The sequence below is a fragment of the Ascaphus truei genome, chromosome 2, assembly GCF_040206685.1.
Source record: "Ascaphus truei isolate aAscTru1 chromosome 2, aAscTru1.hap1, whole genome shotgun sequence".
NCBI lineage: Eukaryota > Metazoa > Chordata > Amphibia > Anura > Ascaphidae > Ascaphus > Ascaphus truei.
The window spans coordinates 93049804-93074522 of record NC_134484.1 but is presented as its reverse complement, the minus strand read 5'-3'; the positions used below and the strand labels follow the sequence as shown (position 1 = coordinate 93074522).

Here is a 24719-nt window from a genome sequence, read left to right as displayed (position 1 = left end):
ACAGATGTATTGTGACTCAGTGCTTTCTGAGCCACACTATATCAAATACAAGTTCACAGTGGTGAAATCTCTGCTGCTTTTCCCTTTCTTGAAGGCATAGTGTCGCTGTCTGCAAGGAGATGATGGCGCTTGAAGTCGCAAAAAAGAGAACACTAACGGACTGATTCTATATAGTGCGCTAGTCGTAGTATAATTGGCCGAAATCTTCTATTGACTTGAATGGGAGTTAGAATCAGCCCCTAAATTGCGCTACATCTGTATTATATCCACCATTACCAAATAGAACCTGTGTAAATTGCCATCCCCTGCTCTACGTTTTCTTATAATACAGTATTTAACATCATGTCACTTTAATAACATTTTAGTTTGATGTGTATTTTTTTACATTTTAAATAGTAATATTTAAGTAATGTATTACTTTATAGTGAACATTGTATTCCTTTAATGTAATAATAACAATAACACAAACCTGGAATTTTAAAGTATATGCAGCGTGTTAAATGTATAACATTGCTTTTATTGGAAAATGTAGTAACTTAAAATATACTGTTAAGTTAACAACAATATATATATATACTGTTCATGGTATTGATTAGAAAATTACTTTTAACTCTAGAACTGAAGAACTGAGCATTTTCATATATTTCACCATTCTCTGTGATCGCAACTATTACTATGCAACAATTTAATAAGCGAAAAAACTGAGGGTCATATTTGGCAAGGATGTAACTTGGTAAACCAAGTGATCCACAGTAGGAAAATGGGGGAGGTATGAGAAACCAAAAAGCAACCTATGTGCACTCACGATCACAAAAGTGGGATAGGAAATATTCAATCCTGGGGGAAACCCCCTATATGCCCACTCACAAATATGGTAGTTAAAATACTTTATTTAACATATATACAACAGACTATATCCGGGTTAAAAATAACAGGGAAAGAAAAACACAGGGGTGGAGAAAATTATAAGTCTATAGCTGCCATGCAGCACATCTCAGACCTCTGTAATTTACAGATCTAATGCAAACAGGGGAGAAGGTAAGGAGCATGATCTATCAATCTTAGTACAACGAGGTGTTGGATCAAGGTACAGTAGTATTTGGATGTCCAAACGCCGAATATATACCTCAAAAGGTGTGTGTATGTATATATATATATATATCTATCCAATGTTGTACACAGTATATCACTGGATACAGCGAGACCTCAGTACTTAGGCAATGTGCTCATTCCATACCTACACATAATATACAGAGTGTGGTATATAGAGATTGTCACGCTGTGATATAATATCATGCCTCTGTATATAGTGTGTATGGTTGTCATTAGTATAAAGCATGGGGGTATACAGATAATCGTTAGCCCCAAATAGCAGATTGATATGACCTGTAAGCTATGAATCCTCCGTATACTCCCCCTCACAGCTCCACTCCTGCGCTCCCTGATGACGTCACGATCGTGACGTCAGTAAAATCGACGTACGTTTCACGTCCGCAAGGTGCTTTGTCAAGGTAGGAGGAGTGATATCCAGTCACTCCAAAGAATACTTAACCGCATTGATAGAGGCGTGTATATCTCTTTTGGCCAATCGCGGACAAGAGGGACGGTACAACCAAGGCAATGACGCTTATATACGTATCTCGGGTGTTAACCTCTTCTAAGCCTGTTATGGTTGTTCCTATTTATTAAACAATGGTCCCCATCTCAATGTGAATAGATATTAGGACTCATCAGTACCAATGTTGTACCCTAATGTGTGTTACAGAAGTTAATTACACTAGGTTAGGGACAAACCCTACCTGCACCTATGAAACAGTGATCAAGTATAGATGTGACCTAGTATAGTATGGATCCCTATGAGTGCTGGTGTCCAAACTAGGTGATATTAGAGAGGAATTCAGCGAATGTCGCATAGCCATTCCAAATTAATGAAAGTGCTTGTTATCTCTGCATCTTTACTTCTTAGTGATGCATTAGCACACGTTTTGCTTCAATGGCATGGATACATGTTAGCTGTATGTACTCTGAGAGAATACTATGTTGTTAGAGACATAGTGTAGGAGTGTATGAGCCTTAAAGTGTCCGCATCTAAGAGTCAAAACGGACACTAAGGAGTTTAGGACCCCACTGTATTCCCGGATCCCTCTATTTTTAGATTGTTCACTATCTAATGGCGTAAAGACGCTCATTTGTACATCTAGACTACACTAATCTTCTGTAGATGTAGTGAGCATGTGATTAAATATACACATGCTACACATAGAGATAGTGTCTTTCAGAGTCATACATCATCTCACTATCACCCAGATTGTACACTCATATAGTCAGATGGTGTGTGTTTAAGATACTAAGGAGATAAAGGGACCTCGTTTTAGTGAAATCCAATAACATATATTGTAGGTTCCACTTTATCACTTGATCTCTTGGAATCCTTGGTTAATGGCATAATAGACAACACACTAGCAAAAAGTGTTCTACAGGAAAGGGGTATAGATGTATCCCTCGTTAAGTCCGTTAGGTTGTAATGTCTGCAAGGTGAAAATCCAATGGCATTCCCGTTGTAACAAGTGTTTATCCCAGTTCCCTTTTCTTGGGCCCCATGGTATATTTTCAATCCCAGGGGTAAGTAAATAGGTAAATATGATGAGATTAGGTAAATAACCCCAGTGGCCTGCAATTGATGACATTTTTAATACCATGTACTTTAGGTATTACCGGGTCCCAGTGATCAGTGGAGTGGGTAAGGGACTTATAACTATTCCTTATGACTGCTATAGGGGAGTACTCTCATTTGGATTGTTTTCAGTAGATACTACATTGATTATATCCGTTGGAGTGACTCACAGGTCATTATTTTTCACCAATACCTACTCCCATTCACTTTACTATGGGGCTTTATGTTTTAATTCTGGATGAAGTTCTACTGGGGTGGAGCACCCTATGTCTGGTGATATGAACTCTAGGTTCATACAACGTGGCTATACCAAGAATTCTGTACACAAGGCATATGTAAGGGCTAAATATACATCACGGACAAGCTTATTGAGTGACAGACAGCATATGGCAACAACAGACGATAAAGTCATAAGGTACATTGGTACGTTCAACAATCAATGGAGTGAGCTACGTAACATCTTTAGTAAACACTGGCACATCTTACGCAGTGACCCTGATCTGCAGAAGGTCTTGAAAGAGACACCAACTATGACCTGCAGAAGAGCCAGAAATCTGAAGGATAGACTGGTTCATAGCCATTTTTTAGCAAAAAGTAAGAAGACATAGCTAGGTGGCATGAAACCAATCGGGTAATATCTATGCGGCAGATGCCGGGCATGTCCATTTATGAAAGCCACCAAAGAAATCCCAGACCCGGTAATCCCTAAAGTACATGGAATTAAAAATGTCATCAATTGCCAGACCACTGGGTTATTTACCTCATCTCATGAGATACGTGGGTAAAACCCATAGAGCCCTAAAGACAAGGGTATTAGAACATCTATGTTAGATTCGGAATGAACTAGATACCCCGATTGCACGTCACATCCACCAACATCATAATGGCGATCATGGATCTCTCACTTTTTGTGGGATTGAACATATACCATGGGGCCCAAGAAAAGGGAACTGGGATAAACACTTGTTACAACGGGAATGCCGTTGGATTTTCACCTTGCAGACATTACAACCTAACGGACTTAACGAGGGATACATCTATACCCCTTTCCTGTAGAACACTTTTTGCTAGTGTGTTGTCTATTATGCCATTAACCAAGTATTGTAAGGATTCCAAGAGATCAAGTGATAAAGTGGAACCTTCAATATATGTTATTGGATTTCACTAATATAAATCCAGGTCCCTTTATCGTCTTAGTATCTTAAACACACACCATCTGACTATATGATTGTACAATCTGGGTGATAGTGAGATGATGTATGACTCTTTGACCCCCCAACAAAATATCTATCAGTGTCAAGAACTTGAGCTGCAGAGACTTTGAGCACTAATATATACAAACAAAATACCTAGCAAGGAAACCAATTTTAACTTTAATTAACTATAAAATATTGTGTAGACATTTGGTCTTAATAAAGTATATTATTTTAACAGACTCAGTGTGAGCATCATTGGATCTATATATTTTATGGTCTGTTGTGCACCAATAATAGGGATTCTTACTAGTGGCAAGTACTCTCTAGTTACAAACCGCTATTCTCTGACATACTCCATGCTTTATACTAATGACAACCATACACACTATATACAGAGGCATGATATTATATCACAGCGTGACAATCTCTATATACCACACTCTGTATATTATGTGTCGGTATGGAATGAGCACATTGCCTAAGTACTGAGGTCTCGCTGTATCCAGTGATATACTATGCACAACATTGGATAGATAGATATATATATATATATATATATATATATATATACACACACACACCTTGTATGGTATATATTCGGCGTTTGGACATCCAAATACTACCTTGATCCAACACCTCGTCGTACTAAGATTGTTAGATCATATACCTCCATGCTCCTTACCTTCTACCCTGTTTGCATTAGATCTGTAAATTACAGAGGTCTGAGATGTGCTGCATGGCAGCTATAGACTTATAATTTTCTCCTCCCCTGTGTTTTTCTTTCCCTGTTATTTTTATCCCGGATATTAATCTGTTGTATATATGTTAAATAAAGTATTTTAACTACCATATTTGTGAGTGGGCATATAGGGGGTTTCCCCCAGGATTGAATATTTCCTAGCCCACTTTTGTGATTGTGAGTGCACATAGGTTGCTTTTTGGTTTCTCATACCTTCCCCTTTTTCTACTATTATCTACCCGTATGCACCCAATCTGTTCCTATTAACAGAGTATACTACACATAGGAGAGCGACAGTATTTCTATTTTTCATAGATCCACAGTAGGACCTGTTCTTTCTTGAATTCCAAGAAATCATTGATCTGAAAATAAAGATGCAAAAAACCTCCCTCTAATCTAGAGATTTAAATGCATTTTGGATATGTATTGAGGAGATTATGAGCCTTTTAATCTAATGCTAAGTAACAGTGCGAACATGTTTCAAAGTATCAGGGTACATTGCAGTGATTTTGCTTGCATGTTATGTGACACGTTATGAACTGGACGTTTGTTATAGGAATAATTCATAATGTTAAAATGGGATGTATACTGTAGGATTCTCCCCTTATTTAGCAGCCAATCTTCTGTAAATTAATTTTTGTCATTTTGTATATACAATACTTGTATTAAATTCCTTTTAATTTCAGGTCTATATTAGAAATGTACTTGATCAAGTAAAACTGTTAAAAGTAACTATCCAATGTAAACATAGCATTTGCTATAAAGAATATCATGTTTCAGTGCTGGAGGGTCGTGCCACCTCCATGGCCATGGGCCCTCAGGCACTTCCACATCACGGGACCGCTATTCTGAGTGATCACGTGATGTTGTTTCTGTTCTGGACATCGGGACGGATGGGACAGGAAGGCAGCGGGCCCGCTTTTTCAGTGAGGTACGGTGCATCCCTTTAGTGAGGTATGCAATGAGTGCTGACCACATACAGCCCCTAAAAAATGAGCAAGGGGCAATGACGTAATGTGTACTGTAACGTTGCTGACTGCAAGACAGGATACGGACCCGCAGGGCAGAGGTAGGGAGTAATACACCGACCTTGGCCTGGGATCAGAGGCCTAGGATGCAGGGGTAGTCGGGTACGGTTCCGGGGTCGTGGCAGGCAAAGGGTAGTCCGGTCCGATTTCGAGGTTGCGGCAGGCAAAGGGTAGTCAGGTCCGGTTCCGAGGTCAAGGCAGGCGGCAGGCAAAGGGCAGTCAGGTTCAGTTCCAAGGTCAAGACAGGCATCAGGCAAAACAAAGGCAAGGCAGAGCACAGACAGGACAAGGTAACAAGTATTTTGCAAGAGCACAGCCGAAGGGCAACTGCCTGCTATTTAAAGGCCAGAGAGAGGCGTACTTCCTGTCAAGGGAGTAAGGGCAGGATTTGCCGTGAAGCAAGATGTCCGTGGTAGCTTTAGACAAGATGACATCACTTCCTGTCAGCAGTTATCCAGGGTGTTTCAGACAGATCCCTTATAGTATCCCCCAATTCAAGGTCAAACTCCGGACCGACCAGGTCCTGTTTTTTCTGGCTGACGACGGGGTAACGCCTTGACCAGGGCTGGAGCATGAAGATCCTGAAACTTCACCCAACTCCTCTCCTCAGGACCGTACCCCTTCCAATCAACCAGATATTGAATCAATCCTCTGGAGTTACAAGAGTCAAATATATGTCACACTCATATTCAATTTGACCCTCAACATTTACCGGACTCAGAGGGGGAGGATCCTCAGAAAAACGATTCTTCATCACAGGTTTCAGGAGGGACACATGGAAAGTGGTGGGAATTTTTAATGAGGGGAGCTCCAGTTGAAAGGTGACTTCATTGATTTTCTGGGTAATGTTGTACGGACCAATGAACAGTGGTCCGAGTTTAGCAGAAGGCTGGTGTAAACGGATGTTTCGCATTGAGAGCCATACCTTATCCATGACAGAGTATGGGTGTGATGGCCTCCGGTGCTTATCCGCTGATCTCTTTTGTCTCTCGGTAGCCGAGCGAAGGGTTGCCTGAATCCCCTTCCAAAGGTCCTGTAAGTTCTGTACCCTGGTATCAGCCACTGGGACACCTACTGGTGGAGAATGAAGGGGAAGGACACGGGGATGATAACACAAGCTGCGAAAAATGGGGAACAGACCAGGGAGTCATGTGACAGACTGTTGCGGGCAAACTCTGACAATGGTAGGAGTTCTGCCCAATCGTTCTGATGTTCGTTGGTATAGCACCTGAGGTATTGCTTCAGGGATTGATTGGTGCGCTCAGTTTGCCCATTAGATTATGGGTGGTAAGCATTTGAGAAATGGAGATCAAACCCCAATCGCCTGCAGAACGCCTTCCAAAATTTCTAAATGAATGGAGACCCGCTGTCTGAAACGATCTATAAAGGCAGTCCATGCAGACAAAATACCTCCTTGGTGATGATGTCTGCAAGTTCAGAAGAGGTATAACTACAAATTATTGTGGGAGCTTCAAAAATCACACCCCACAATCCCTTGCCACTGTTGATGCAAAGCATTGTGGGGACTGACTTTGGAAGCTCCTGCTGTAATTGACAGCTATACCACCCCCTACTACGGTGCAGTTTGGGGCCTTACTAAATTTGCAGTCCCCACAGAAGATCAGAAACCCACTATACTGGCTGGGATACACAATTACATATTCTCTTTTTCTAACCCCCCAGGGGTTCCTGAACCCCCTGTAGGGAATCACTGCTCTAGACCCTGAAATATGAGGTTTGAGAGAGAGTGAGAGAGTCCTTATTAGAATGCCAAGTGCTATATATCTCCCCTTAAACCCACCTTTATACAACTGGTGGAGAGACACCTATGCACAAAAAGGATCACACCTGTGATATATGCTAAAAGGAGGCATTCAATATACTTTGCATATCCTATTAGCATATATGCCAGGTATCTCAGGTGTGCTCCTTTTTGTGCACAGGTGTGTCTCCACTTCTTGTAAAAAAGTGTGGTTAAGAGGATTTATATACGCTTATCCACATGATATCTCCATTATAGTTAATACAGAGCACCAACAATGTATTACTTGGTAGAGAGGAGCCCTACCATACTAGCGGTCCCAAGTGCTATATATATAGTAAGGTAGGGCTCCTCTCTACCAAGTAATACATTGTTGGTGCTCTATATTAACTATAATGGAGATATCATGTGGATAAGCGTTGTTAGAGTAAACATCTCTTTTGCATATTATTAGCAGGAACATCCATTATAACTGAAAGTTGCACTTAACACTGTGCTACTGAGCTTTGATGTGTTAACCTAAGTTCACGCCGCGTTAAGTCAATAATGGATCCTGGTGTTAAAAATCCTTTTCTTAACATTTAGCTGAAGTTACCATGGTAACCTGTGGACTGCACTAAATAAAGTCTGGGAAGAGCTCTATCTTAACCTCTCCGGCCCAGATCTTAAAGAGAAACGCCCAGCATCTTTTTGGGATCTGGGCCTTAATATTTCATACACGTGGATCTCCTGACCAGAACATCCGATGTAAAAAATAAAAACAGCATTGGAAAGGGCATAATGGGATCTCCTAGGGTAAGTTAAAAAACAAAAACCGACAGTAAACGTTTTTTTTAAATGGCGATCAGTGCTCTCTTCTTCTTTTTCAGTGCATTTAAATCAACAATATGTTGCATTTTCCTCTGCACTAACAATATTTATTGTCATTTTAGCTTTTAATTATTTTTAGAGGTTTGCAATTGGTTTGTAATTTTAATATAAATGTAAAAATTTTATTTTAAATATTTAGACATTTTTAATGTTTAGAAAGAAATCATAAACATTGGAAGTTATAATGTTCAGTTATGCATAATACATAATTCAATCTATAATGCTTTCAAGGTATCTGACAGAAATATTGGATCCGGCTTTATGCAAGTATACTGGGTTTATGGCAGCAGCCTTTATATTTTCTCTCAAGCGTCGGATTATAATGATTTGCTGTATGAAGTTTAGGATTACTGTACCTGCATTTCTTACTGTATGTCAAAATTGTTTATAAGGCTTATAAAAGATATATGTAACCCCTCTTATTTGCCTTAAACTAACACTTAGTGCTGAGGTGGGGGCCTGAGTCCTCCTTCTCTATCTGTTATTCCACCGTGGTCCTACTGTAGGTTAAACAAAAGCAATAAAGACTACAGGAATGTTTATATTATAATGGTACTTATATAGTAATTAGAAATTGATACTCTGGTACCTTATGACCCTCAGCAGAAGGATTATTATACACATTCACATTACAGAGAAACATAACGCTCCCCAATAAACGCTGTGCGGGTGTGTGTAGCTTTTATCTACTCTGGTTGTCAAGCATGGCTACAACTTTATTTGACTACTGTTGAGGATCTCCTCTGACGGTGTCCATGCCTCTGACTGCTCTCTGATGGACGCTGCGCTGGACCCCTTTGTGTGATCGGCCGAACTCCCTGCAGCCAGCATCCGTAACTCGGCGGTTCTTTGACTGGCTCCCGGTCTCTCCCGGTCAGTCCTAAGATCCTGCAGGCTGTAGCAGCTCTGCCCCCACATGTTCCGCCAACCTCTCTAAAAGACTCCTCTCTCCCTAACTCCCTTCTTCTCCGGGTCCATTGTCATTGGCCACTTTCATGTACCTCATTAGTCACATGCTGAGTACACTTGGCGAGGAGTCTGACGGGGGCAGGGTGCATGAGTGCTGCATGCATTTTAGAGAGGGTAACATATATTTAGAGCCTGGCCTAGATTTGTATATGCCCTGCAAAGATTTATACTATTCTATACTATACTTTATTTTAAATGCCTTGTACATCATACAGTCTGTTAATATTTATACAACTATAGTCATTTGATTAAAAATACTTTATACCTGATAATGCATGCTTGAGGAGAGGGAGTGGCTCAGTGAGTAAAGACACAGACTGGCACAGAGTTTGCAGCAGGGGAGCCTGGTTCAATTCCCAGTGTCGGCTCCTTGTGACCTTGGGCAAGTCACTTTATCTCCCTGTGCCTCAGGCACCAAAAACATAGATTGTAAGCTCCACGGGGCAGGGACCTGTGCCCGCAAAATCTCTCTGTAAAGCGCTATGTAAAACTAGCAGCGCTATACAAGAACATGCTATAATAATGTCTATGTAAAAGAATGCTATTCTTATTTAAAGATGTTTTACTGTACTAGTCCAAAGCAACATTATTCCCTAAGGAAATAGAAAAAATATAGCGGCATGAAACTTCCTCATGCATTATACAGATGCAGTGGCCGTTATTTTAAGAATTTTCGAAATTGAATTTCGGGATATGCCCGAGATCCTTGCGAGTTGCGCCGTGACAGACTAATGGCCCGCTGGAGTAACACAACATAACACAGCAGGGGTCCCTGCTGTGTGAGTCCTACTAGGGTCAGCCTCTCTGTAATAAACGTGCAGTAAGAGGCTGAATCAGTCACTCTAACTGCGCGCCTCTCACAGGCGATCGCATGGGTTTTATTAAAATTCCAACATGTAGCAGGGGGTCTCCGGAGCTGAACCGCATTAATTTCAGGTCGGGAGACCCCCTACTTCCCGAGATACAGGCTCCATTATTGGGTGCCGGTATCCCCGCCATGTAAAAATCCTGTGGGTCACATGACCGTGGGATCTAAACAAAGCCGAGGGGATACCGGGGCCTGTATCTCGGGAAGTAGGGGGTCCCCGAGGCTGAAATAAACTTTGTTCAGCTCAGGAGACCCCCTGCTCACACACACAATAAATACAAATAAAAATTTAAGAAGCTTCATTACCTTAGCGGCCATGCAATGCCTGCTAAGGCAATGAAAGTGTTAAGACACAGTAATGTAGCAGATTACATTACAATATGCACTGTACTACCCACCCACTAATACACAACTCGCCCCCTGTGTCCCCCCATAAAATCATGATTTATTATTTTGCACACAGGATTAATACCCCAGGCCGACGGGGGTCCCGGTGGTCCCGACGGGTGTCTGCAGGCCGTACAGTGTACCCTGGGGGATACCCGTGGGTGTCTGAGGGTCTCCGGGTGGCCCCCGCTAGGCGCCATGGGCCTCCAGGTGGTCACTGTGGGGCCCCAATGGGGTCCACAGGTCGTCCCGCGGGTGTCTGGGGGTCCCCGGGTCATCCCCACAGGTGTCTGGGGCCCTCGGTTCACAGCTGTGGTGCCCCCGGTTCTGCCCCGCAGGTCCGCAGGTGGTACCCGTGGGCATCCGGGGGTCTTCAGGTGGTCTCCACAGGTCCCCACAAACCTAAAGGTACCAACCCTGTATGAAAAAAAATAAAACATGTCCTACACTTAAATAAATAAACTGAGCTCCGGAGACCCCCTGCTACATTACTGTAATGTTAGAATTTTAATAAAACCCCCGTGATCGCCTGTGAGAGGTGCACAGTTAGAGTGACTGATTCAGCCTATCTCTTACTGCGCGTCTATTATATAAAGGCAGACCCCAGTAGCATTCACATAGCAGGGACCCCTGCTGTGCTTCTCCGGCGGGCCATTAGTCTGAAACTGAGCATCTCGGGTCCACCATGTGACGCAACGCCGGATGTACCCAGTTATTTCTTAAAATAATGGCCACTGCATGTGTAAGTTGGGAAATGCCTTCACAGGTTTTATTATCAAAATGTTTTCCAAGTTATTTATAAAAGTGATCTAAAACAGTACTACATTTACTAATTGAAAACAGTGGGAATATACAAATATCATTTAACAGTTGTAATAGGGTTTGCTATCTAGTGAAAAAGTTGACCTACCGACCAATAAACATGAAAAAACGTTTATTCAAGTATTTTAATTGAAAATCATTTTTTTAACTACTGTTTCCTAACTCCCAAAAACTTTGTTTGAAAAATACTGTAGCAGTAGATATGCTGCTTAATTAGGGTGACCAGATTTTCAAAATGAAAAACCGGGACACAATAAAAAATTATTTATAAAACAAATTACATCACGTGACGCACCCCATTGCCAATGTGGCATCTGTGTCTGTGTGTATAGGAGGTGGGCCCTGCAGTGTGTGTTTGTGTGTATATAAATAATGAAGACATTAATTACAATTAAAATAATTAACAAATTAAAATTAAATAAATAGTTAATTGACATAAATTAAAATTAAATAAAAAAATGTATGCATTAATTAAAATGAATACTTTTAAAAATGTGACATTCCTGACCTTGTGTGTACAGTATATTACACTTTGCAAAATAGGGTCTCTTGCTCTCCTCGTGGCAGTCAGTGACATCACTGCCATGCAGGGCCGCAGGCAGCTTTCCCGGTGCCCAGGAAGAACGTTTTCACCGGGGCCCCCTACCCACGTTTTGGTGGCCTTGCGAGAACCCCCCCTTCTCACACACCTCCTCATTCTCACCCCACCTTACACTCCCCAGTCACCCATTCCTTCCCCACTCTCTCTTACAATCCCACCCCCATGTATTTTTTTTCCTTCCCCACACTCAACCTCCCTCCCCAATATACGTGCTCACACAGTCACACACACACACACACACACACACACACACACACACACACACACACACACACACACACACACACACACACACACACACACACACACACACACACACACACTGACAAACACACACACTGACAAACACACACAGCCACTCCCCTCCTCATACTTCCCCCTCCTCTCCTCATACCTGCCCCCTTATACTTCCCCCTCTCCTTATACCTCCCCCTCTTCTCCTCCCCTCATACCTCCCCCAACTCTCCATATACCTCCCCTCCTCTCCTCATACCTTCCGCTCCTCATACCTCTCCCCCCATCCTTTCCTCATACCTACCCTCTCCCCCCTCATACCTTCCCCTCCCCTCATACCTTCCCCTCCCCTCATACCTTCCCCATCCCTCCTCATACCTTCCCCATCCCTCCTCATACCTTCCCCTCCCCTCCTCATACCATCCCCATCCCTCTTCATACCTTCCCCTCCCCTCCTCATACCTGCCCCATCCCTCCTCATACCTTCCCCATCCCTCCTCATACCTGCCCCTCCCCTCATACTTTCCCCTCAGCTCCTCATATCTCCCCCTTCTCATACCTTCCCCTCAGCTCCTCATATCTCCCTCTCCTCATACCTCTCCCTCCTCTCCTCCTATGACACACACAGACAGACAGGACACACACACACAAACACAGAGAAGCAGCTCACTCCATCCGGCCCTGGTACTAAGCCCCGCCCCCGAGATCCTCTGACCTCCAACCAATTCCCTGCTTCAACTCTCTAAAGCCCAGCCCCCCGGCATTCTAACATGGAAAAAATACTACCCGGCTGCCGCATCCTCCTCGGTGCCGCCGCTCGCTCCCCCCGCGCATCGCAGCGCACCCCTCCCCCCGCGCATCGTCACCGACTCCCCCGCGCACCAGGGAGAAAAACCGGGACATTCCCGGGACGAACGGGCAACCGGGACAGCCCAGCAAAAACCGGGACTCTCCCGGAAAAAACGGGACTGTCCTGGCAAAACCGGGACGAATGGTCACCCTATGCTTAATACTTGTGCTGTCGCTACTCCTCTTTCATAAATAAGGCTTAATAATAGTGTGCATGTACTAAAAACATGCCTTAATCATTTGGCTACAGTATATGCATTTAGAAACATTAAAATATCAGCCTCTTGAAGCAGCACTATGGACCAACGGTAAAGTCATTTTTAAGGCACATACATCATACAGTTACAGTACAAGTATATGTATTAATTTTATTAACGTGAGTTAACGTGTTAAGGACGTGCAGAACTCTCAAATGCAAGATGTCTACTTGCCCTTTCACTTCTTTAAGTTTGTTTTAAGTTGTGGATGATACTATAATCATGTGTCAGAAGAAAATGGAGATGTGTTGAGGAAACAGTGATTGACAAGTAGTGAGAATTTCAAACTCCCTGCTAAATTGGTAAACGTAATTTACTGTATAAAAATAAATACATTTATGGATGATTTGTTCAAGGAAGCCAAAAAATGATTTCATGCAGATGCTTGATGTCCTAAATTTACTGTAGGACATACAAATATCAATTGAATTTTAAATATGATTATGACTCCAATTTGGACATGTGTATTTACTGTTTTTTTTGGGGGGGGGTTCTAAAAAAAAAAAACTTAGGCAAAAAGGAATAAGAATACAAAACATTCTCTTCCCTTTTCACTTGCACCATATTTTGATTATTTTTGGATTACACCCAATTGACATGTCCGTAACAGAAATCTCTATCCTCTCAAGGTGTGTAGCATGCAGTTTATTCCCCAATCCCGAATTAATAACAAATCCAGTACAGTACATGAACCTGTTCACAGTTCCTCACTTTGTTCTAGTTCTCAGACATCCTTTTTCGTATCTAATTGTATTTCTTCTGCTATTTTTAAGCTATTGTACTGTGGAAGGGAAATACTGTATGTTTAACATTTTAGAGTAACTCCAGTTATGTCAAAGTTTGTACCGAGTGGGGAAAAAATACCAGTTACATTAGGGGAGCGCAAAATTTTGGAGCCCCCTGCCTTCTCCCACGCGCTCTTGCGACCCTCTACCTAGTTTGGCAGCGGCAAATGACGCCGCGGGGTCATGTGACGTGATGTCACGTGAACCTGTTGCGATGGAGACGGACATGTGACGTCACTCCGCATGACACCGCGACGTAATTTGACGCTGTCACAGCAACTCGTCTGAACACCAGTAAGTGAGTTTCAGAGGCCTCAAGCGATCCCCCGGCATTTAATTTAAATGCCTCGGGGAAGAGCGCAGGACCTCTGCAACCGCCCACGCCCCCCCTAAACGCCCCCACCCCCGACTTTGCACACCGCTGAGTTACATTATTCGCTGGTTTAATAGTGAGCTAAAAGAGGTCAACATTTCATATTCAGAGTAGGTAGAGTTTTTAAGTTCTAGTTTTTAGAAAAGGTTTTAAGTGTTTTTTCAACATATTTTAACCTTTTTATTTTTGTAATTGTATCTCTCCATGTATTACCACGTACACTGTGCTGGTAATAAATTGAAGTAAAAATATTGTGGTGGTATTTTCCATGAGTTGGTTCAGGAACAAAATACTGCCTCAATTAACTTTTTTTGTCTACTCTAACCTTCCATTTTAAGAGATTTAGCCACTCTGTTTAAACAATCTTAATTGTAAGACTGACTTAATGTGTTCTGGCATTTTGCAAATAATAAGTTAACCCCTTCAGGCCTACAACACTGCTCTAAAATTAGTTGCAAACCTCTATAGCCACAAAGGAGTTAAGCATGTGTAAAGGCTTCTGACTTTTGGCTATGGGTCATTAAACGTTTGATGAATTCCTCCCTTGGTGCATTCCATCATCACACAGACTATATGCTAGGGTAAGAATATGGATACTTTCATTCATTGCACCATCATAGTGGATTAGTGTCTGCCAACACCATTCATTGTAGAAACATTTTCTTGTGCTTTAGAACTAAAACAGTTTAATGATTGTATCAGTGTGTTTAAGTGTGTTTACATTTGCTGTCCATATTATCTACATAAAACTATGGTTTCCCGTTTTTACATTTCCCAGTGAGTTCACAAGTTTTTCTAGATTATTACTGAATAACCATTTAGAATTTGATTTTTGTTATTTATGTATGTAAATTGAGTCTCGTTATATTAAAGTTTTAAATTTGCTTGTAATATTAGCGTGAGAAACTTCAGGTAAGATAGGATGCACACAGAGCGCACCGGAGGTCCATTAGACTTTAGTTCTTCTGGCTCAGGGACCCTATCTTGGTGGGATGACTTTCCCCCTCCTCTCTTACCTCTTCTGAGTAATACCTTTTTCTTGTGTTTTGTTGAACTAAAGGTTTGAAGGGGAGGTCGTCCAAATCCCAGCTCGGCCTCCTGTGTCTTTTGTTGTCTACCTTCTGAAAAAAATCAATAACCCCATCATAGTCACTGTCACTGTGAGTCTCGCTCAGTTTCTGAAACCCACTTGCTACTGGTAGCTCAAATGAGATATGCTTGTCCCTCTTGTTCTCGTCTCTTTTTTTGATACTTAGGGTTCCTATTACTTCTACCCTCATACCTCCCACTCCGACCCAACGTCGACCAATTCCCATCTTTATTTCCATTATCTCCACATCTGGGATTAGATTCTTTTCTCCAACTCTTATCTGATTCTCGGTCCTGTTTATTTTTAGACCAAGCACCCCTTGTTTTCTGCGCATATGTTGTGTATTGTTTTTTTTTAGGGTAAGCCCCTAATTTGTTCTTTATATGTGTGTGAATGTATTGTTAGCTATGTCTGTACAGTGCATGGGTACTTTAGGTGCATTTTAGCGGTCTAGGTAACATTTGTTTTGTGTGTCTGTGTGGTCTATGGTGGCCCCCTTTTATTATTAATAAATCAATATTTGCCTACATAGCAGGTGTTGTTTAGATTATTGTCACAGTAGTTACATTTTATGTTCATTAACCTCCGGTGCGCTCTGTGTGCATCCCTTTTTTTGTCTTTGGGGACTTTATCTGGAGCTCCCTTTAGGAGCGTTTTTGAGGAGTCGCTTCCACACGATTAGCAGCAAGGGGGGGGACTGACTTCACTGGACAACTCGAGCGTGAAAAGCCCATTCTTTTCCACTTACTGGAATGTTAATGAGCCAAGAAGACAAAGAACTTTTTGTATTCACAGCTGCATTGAATCTGAACCACCCCAATGTACATCTGCGTTGCCCCAATGGCAGACAGCATTTGGCGCAGCTAAAGGGTGTGAGCCGTTTGCTGCCGTTTGCTGCCGTTTGCTGCCGTTTGCTGCCGTTTGCTGCCGTTTGCTGCCGTTTGCTGCCGTTTGCTGCCGTTTGCTGCCGTTCGCTGATGTTTGGTGATGTTAAAGCTGCTTTATTTCAATCTGAAACTCACAAGCCCTTTATCCCTTGTACCCAATTTTCCAACTCTATCTGTCCATGAAATGTCTGTGAATTGACTGTATAACCCTGTCCTTTTAATGTAACCATGCATTTTTATAACTCTGTGCCAGGACATACATGAAAACGAGAGGTATCTCTCAATGTATTACTTCCAGGTAAAACATTTTTATAAATAAAATAAATAAATATGCAGATAGTTCGTCGAAAAGTGAAACACAGGAAATTGAGTACCGCCTGTACAGAGTAATAATAACAACTTTAAGTTCAACCACGTTTAGTTATAGAAGTTAACATAGCAGATTTTTTATATTTGTTTGTACAAACTTTTGGGTCATTCAGGCTATGTATTGGGTTTTATAAATACATTCAGAACAAGTGATCTAAAAAACATCTTCCCCTTAACATTGCAGCTCATTAAATCATTGAGAAATGGGCACATTCTTTTACATTTCTTTCAGATCTATTCACATATTTTATACTTCTGAATGAACAGTGAATCACAGTACTACTGTATATATTAAGTTAATCCAAGTGCTTTAGTCCCTCTCAGGCCCAAAGTAAAATGTTTAATAGGTAATGTATACTATTTTTCAAAACAAACATCAGACAAGAATAAAAACATTTTAAACTCAGATTTTTGTTTGATGTTTTTTTTAGAAAAAAATATTAGAACAAAGGGAATAAGACAACCACAGTAGACATTAAACAAAGTATAAAAGTGACAAAGTGGAAGGAAATTAGAGTGAATGGAGTATAAGATTGTCACGTATAGCGCACGTGACCTGCATATGGGACAAGGGTTAATATACAGCTCGCAAGCTTGCCCAATTTTCACCTTCGCAAAGGTCCCTCAAATTAAAAATATCTCCCAACAATCTGTTCCCATATATGATCTATCACGAACAGCACACAATTGAGCACTAGGATTAATACACATGGCTACTCTAGCCAACTCACCTTTCTCCTACTTTCAATGAGTTAATATTAACCCCTTACTCAATTGCAATCATGTCTATCCACTGCCACCACCCAAGAAATATACAAAATATGTAAATTAATATATCTGCCAGGGTCTTTGGTCCCTGTTTATTATAGAAAGAACTATGCACTTAACCCCACAAAAATCTGTTGTAGCAAAATGGGTCGAAAATGTAAATACTCTCTCCAGAGCGTGCAACAGTTCATTCAGGGCCCCAAAATATATTGTGATGCCCACACCACGTTGCAGTCTCTTTTATCCCAATTTAAGGCCAGAAACACTGTATTTTCTATACAGGGGTTTATTTAAAGGGTTAAATCATATACCGACAAGCCCACTGTCCCTTTAAGAAAGCCAAATATTAAAATAAACTCCTATTCCCTTTAGGGAAAGCTAACTACACCGTAGCTTTCGCCCTCATTAACTGCATGGCCAGCTTAGCTGGTTCCCAAGCCAAAACATGCCCTGGCATATGCAAAAATGTAACACAGTCTCTGCATACAATAGTAAGGGTTCTGCTTATCTCAGTCCTTATAGAGAAGACGTCTCTGCTTCAGCACGATATTGTGTCCTTTCCTTCTTAAGGGAAATCAGCCCCACCTGAGCCAATAGAAACTCTCCTTTGTAGGTCCTCTTTTTTACCAGCTTCCGCAGCTGGGGAGCACTTCTATCTCCTCCCTTCTCTTGGGAAAACAATCTCTCTCTGTGCATGGCAGCTTTCAGTCTTTTAAAGCACTTTCTCATTTCACTGAGGAGCCCAGCCCCTGATTAATCAAATTTCAGCTGCTGCTCTTTCTCTGAGGAGATTAACTCTGTGTAGACTGGAATGCACACTTACTTCACTGTTCCAGCCCCTAGAGGACAGTGATAATATCACTATAATAATATATATATTATATATATATATATATATATATATATATATATATATATATATATATATATATAAAGACACAAACAATATAGTAGCGCTACAAATGTGCCCTTTTTGCGTGCCGTAAGAGTGGGCTATGAGATGAATATACTGTGCCAAAAATGCACCCTGAAATAGGAATAGAAATTAACCAATATAATAGGGGAAAGACCACCTCTACCCGCACACAATCACAATGCAAATATAAAATAAGATAAAATATAATCAAACCAAACGACGAATGAATGTAGGTAAAGTCAAATGACGAAAAGAATAGTCAATCTGACCAGGAGCAGACGGCAGCTTCAGTGTTGGTGTTGCCACACCGGTAATACCTAACAAAGAAAGAAAAGAAAAGAAAAAGAAGCGCAAGCTCCATAACGTTATACTGTAAGGAAATTTAATCAAAAATTAACTGGTAAGGTGATTGGTGAGGGACCCAGAACTGCGTGTCATCATCACGGCTGAGTTCAGTGAGATTCCCCCAGCCTTCCTCCTCCCTGCCTGCCTCTCTTCCCCTGCATTGTGAGACTTATACTGTGTATGCCTGCTCACCTCTATTATACATCATGTTGGGACTCAATTATTTGTACATCAACGGATTGCTTCACACCCTGGTAGTGACGACTCCACGATTGAGATTTATCTCATCAATGCTATTTATTAATGGATCTCTTGTGAGTGCATGTCCAAGGGACCTTTTTTAATTTTAAATTTTTTATTAAATTTCCTTACAGTATCACGCTATGGAGCTTGCGCTTCTTTTTTATTTTCTTTATATATATATATATATATATATATATATATATATATATATATATATATATATATATCAATCAACATTTACAGTCACCAACAGCAGGACTGCACTGTTAACCTCTCAGACTACACACCTAATCAAGCAGAGTCCTCAGTATTATCAAAGGGTCTCACATTCTGCCCTACCAAGCCTATGGACAAGATTGAGCTGTGCAGTGACCTGGAAGAATTCTTCAGAAGGCTGCGTCTTAAGGAGTTCTTCCACAACAGACACAACCAAGATTATGCCAACACTGCAGAAGGAGAGCCACTGCACATGAGCAGGGAGAAGCAAAAATCCAACTGGATCCCACAAACTGGGCGCAACCCCACAATGGACCGGTACATTGAAAGCTTCAGACACAGAGCCAAAACCACCATCCTGGACAAAGTAAGGAAACAAACATATAATCTGACACTGATGGAGAGGAGAGCCATAGAATCGCTAAAGGCCAACCACAACATAACAATTAAACCTGCGGACAAGGGAGGAGCAGTGGTCATAATGAACACCACAGACTACCTGCGGGAAGCGCACAGGCAACTCTCTGATTCAAAGTATTACACTCAACTGCAGGAGGATCCAACTACAAAATACATGAGAGAACTCAGCAGGATCATTAAAACACTCCCGATCCGCACAAGAGAACAAATTCTGGACCTGATACCAGCTAACCCAAAACCTAGCACATTCTACATGCTCCCTAAAATTCACAAAGAGGGTAACCCTGGGCGCCCTATTATCTCTGGATCTGGCACACTTACTGAGAATATTTCTGGCTGGGTGGAGGGCATTCTAAAACCACTTGTCAGGAACACACCCAGCTATATCCAGGACACCACCGACCTGCTAAACAAACTGAATGCCATTGGCCCCCTCCCTACAGGAACACTACTAGCAACCATGGATGTAGAGTCACTTTATACAAACATCCCCCACGAGGATGGGATTTCAGCCTGCAGATACTTTCTGGTACCGCAGGAGCCACTCACAGAGACAGTGACTAAATGCATCGAATTTATTCTGACCCATAACTACTTCACACTTGGAAATGACACATACCTCCAGACAACCGGGACTGCTATGGGTACTCAGATGGCACCACAGTATGCCAATCTGTTCTGCGCAAAACTGGAAAGTGACTTTCTTTCCACCTGTCACTTGAAACCCCTTACATACCTTCGCTACATCGATGACATCCTACTGATTAGGACCTCTGCGAACAGGACCTCCTACAGTTCTATGACAACTTCAATACGTTCCACCCGACCATCAACCTCAAACTCACCCATTCCCCGGAAGAAGTACATTTCCTAGACACCACCATCACCATAAAGAACAACCAACTACAGACTTCTGTATACCGCAAACCTACAGAGCTAACTATTTGAGGGACAACAGCTTCCACCCGACACACACCAAAAATGCAACCATCTACAGTCAAGCCATACGATACAACCGGATATGCTCCGACACAGCAGACAGAGACCAGCGGATTAAAGCCTTGAGATCAGATTTTATAAACCGTGGATATAACCACAGAATTGTAGACCAGCAAATTCACAAAGCCACCAGAATACCAAGAAGTGATCTCCTTGAACACAAACAGAAAGAGACAAGTGACGGGGTACCTTTGGTGGTCACATATAACCCACACCTAGGAGCCCTACGCAAGATCGCCAGGGAACTACAACCGATCCTCCAGGAAGATACAAGACTGCAACAGGTCTTCCCTGAAGCACCCTTATTATCATACAGACAAAATGAAATAAGGGGAAGGGAAAAGGGGAAAGCTCCCGCATCAGCTGAAGTACATAGAATAATAGGTAAGTAGATAGTCAGAGATCGTTTCCGGGTCAAAAGGGGACAGAGGGATAAGCAAACAAACAAACGAAAGGTTCCCCCCTGAATGCACTCAGATCGATCTAATTGATATGATGTGGCAAATTAAAATAATTTAATGTATCAATAATAAAAGTAAAATAGCAGTTGTATAGAGGGGTGTGGTAGACAAGTCCAGGGCCACCCCTGAATTACATACCAAATATGTTACCGTATTTGCCGTATTGCTTACATATACGGAATGAAGGTAAAGAGAAACACTACACCTAAACACATTGGTATATAGCCTCAGTCTATATAGATCAACTCCTGCAGAACTAAGCGCAAACCTATAATAAGGCAGCTCTTATATTTAATAAACCGGCAGTCTCAAGTAGTGTAAAACTGTCAATACAAAATCTGGAGGAGATGATACCTTAAAGGGTAATCTTAAAATACCGATAGGTACTGGCAGCAATGAATAGCCAGACCAGGGAAGTGTGATGGTGTAGGTACAGAAATCAGCATGAAATCACAGTATCAACACACCCAATTCAATCTGTATGGTCAACATGATGAAGTGGGAGGAACAACTAGCAGAAGTGTATTGTCCTAGAAAGGGCTAGCACAACATGTGCAAATGTATAGCCCTGAGGCTCAGGGCTATACATTTGCACATGTTGTGCTAGCCCTTTCTAGGACTTTACACTTCTGCTAGTTGTTCTTCCCACTTCATCATGTTGACCATACAGATTGAATTGGGTGTGTTGATACTGTGATTTCATGCTGATTTCTGTACCTACACCATCACACTTCCCTGGTCTGGCTATTCATTGCTGCCAGTACCTAACGGTATTTTAAGATTACCCTTTAAGGTATCATCTCCTCCAGATTTTGTATTGACAGTTTTACACTACTTGAGACTGCTGGTTTATTAAATATAAGAGCTGCCTTATTATAGGTTTGCGCTTAGTTCTGCAGGAGTTGATCTATATAGACTGAGGCTATATACCAGTGTGTTTAGGTGTAGTGTTTCTCTTTACCTTCATTCCGTATATGTAAGCAATACGGCAAATACGGTAACATATTTGGTATGTAATTCAGGGGTGGCCCTGGACTTGTCTACCACACCCCTCTGTACAACTGCTATTTTACGTTTATTATTGATACATTAAATTATTTTAATTTGCTACATCATATCAATTAGATCGATCTGAGTGCATTCAGGGGGGAACCTTTCGTTTGTTTGTTTGCTTATCATACAGACAACCTCATAATCTCAAGAATATTATAGTGAGGCGTAAAGTATTCAGCAGCACAACTGAATGCGGGACAAAACCATGCCAGGACGCAAGATGCAAAACCTGCGCAGTGCTCTACACAGCGGACACAATACAAATACCACACAGGAATCAGGAATACAAAATCAGAGGAAGATTCACCTGTTCCTCCAGCAATGTTGTGTACCTCATCATGTGCATGAAATGCCCAGGGGGCTGCTACTACATAGGTGAGACGGGCAGGGGCTAAACAAGAGAATGAACCTGCATCGCCACAGCATCATTCGCGGAACAAGAGACAGTCCTGTCGGCGAACATTTCCCTGACTCTGGCCATAAGATGAACGATCTGAGGGTTGCCATACTCAAAGGTAATCTTAAAACACCAAAAGAGAGACGGTTGCATGAATACAAATTTATGCAACTGTTCGGGACACTTAGCGGTGGCCTAAACAGAGATTGAAATTTTATGAGTCATTACTGACACAAGTGAACATTCTTCCCATGACCGCTAAAGGCCATGTCTGTACATACTGTGCTATATGTATGCACACACAGCTGTCTCTTACACACACATATACTCCTTGTTTTCCCATCCCTATACACCAATAGGGACCACATAGTATCTACACACACTTTTAGTTTTGCTACAATCTCTCACATTTCCACACCTACCCACACCATTTATATTAACTCCCACTCCACACACCTTTTGTAAAGCACTGTATACACTGTGGGCTCTCCATTCATTTATATTCACACAGATACACACACACTCTTACATCACTAACTTTCAGGAACCATTTACACCTCCAGCCATAAATCATATCCACACAGGGGGGGGGGGGGGAGAGACAAGCACAGATAACATTCCAAGAGACACTGTTTTTAAGTATACCCTTTGCTTGCTTCATTCATTGTAACATCGCCGGAAGAAGAGATCCGTGTATCTCGAAAGCTCGCACAAATAAAAGCATTTCGTTAGCCACAGAACGGTATCGTCTATTTATTTTTTGATTATTGAAGCTCGGCTAACACGGTACTGATACCTCTACATGTATATATAACAAAAAAATCTACTCGCCGAACAAAAAAATCTACTCGCCACCTAGTACCAAACATGTGCTGCTTGGGCCAATAGGAGCTCGTCACGATGTTAAATCCACTCGCCCGGGGCGTGCAAATGTATAGGTTTGTCGAACACTGTATGTGTATATATATATATATATATATATATATATATATATATATAATACAGTGCTTCAGATTACAGAAAAAGATAATTACAAGAACTTATAATCACAGTAAATGCAGGACAGTTTCTTAAAATAACAGTTTAAAACATAAAACAGAAATCCCTATACAATACTTTACCACATGCCATAAGTTTTCCCCAGAGAGGTCATTGGTGTAGACATATGAGAATTCACGTGTTTGGTCCAATACACACCTCTGCGGAATTCTGATTTTCATAATACAGCTGAACCTCATTATAACGCGGTGCTCGGGGTCCACCCGATCAGATCGCGTTATAACCGGGATCGCTGGAAAAAAATGGCCGCCACGATCACTTACTCGGAATCTGCAGCTCTCTCTGCTTCATCTGCTTCCAGAGAGGAGGGGGAGTGTGCGTGCGTCCCCGCAGCAGTGCAGGAGAGAAGCCCGTGAATTCCGGAGCCAGCCCCCCTTCAAACGAATGGAGCTTAAATCTTCCCAAGAAAGGGGGAGGACTTCATGATATATTTACTAGGGTCCCAAATGCTTGGAGTTTAATCTGATTATAAAGAGAAATATTAAGTACATTCCCAACACTGTGCACAATATCACTACACTATTAAAAAGAAAATATTGAGACACTTATATTCTCCTAGCTCTTAGTATTAGGGGCTTATTCAATATACACCAAAGAGCTCTCGTGATTTGGTGAAGGTGAGATTCTTCCTACTAATCCCCAGACTATCTCCTCCCCCGGCAGAGGTACGGGTGTGTGTGTGTTTGTGTGTGTTATTAAAGTTTGACCCCCAAAAAAATTCAACGGGAGCCACGGTTAGACCGCGTTGTAAGTGGATCGGCGTTGTATCGGATCTCGCTATAACGGGGTTGAGCTGTACCTTGCTAAGACTTATGTACTATTTTTTCCTCGTTGAAAAAGCATAAGCCCACCCTGTCATAAATCAGCTGCTAGGTTGACGGTTTTATGACAGAGAAAAAAAACTCCTAACTAACGACGTTTGTTTTTGCCTCAAAATACAAAACACACTCATTACTTCCTTTCTCTAATACCTAGGCACGAGTCATCAATAGATTCAGGTGATTTATGACTGATGTAACAAGATTATTATGACTGTCTTGCTCCAAAGTTTGAGTGAGAAATGGATAACTGTCTGTGGCTAC

At 41.7% G+C, this 24719-nt stretch overlaps 1 protein-coding gene across 1 annotated transcript in view; it reads left to right on the top strand.

Moving 5' to 3' along the window:
- The window catches only part of CRISPLD1 (cysteine rich secretory protein LCCL domain containing 1), a 69118-nt gene that overhangs the window by 1952 nt on the left and 42447 nt on the right, over positions 1-24719 (top strand). The gene's annotated exons all lie outside the window — the stretch shown is intronic.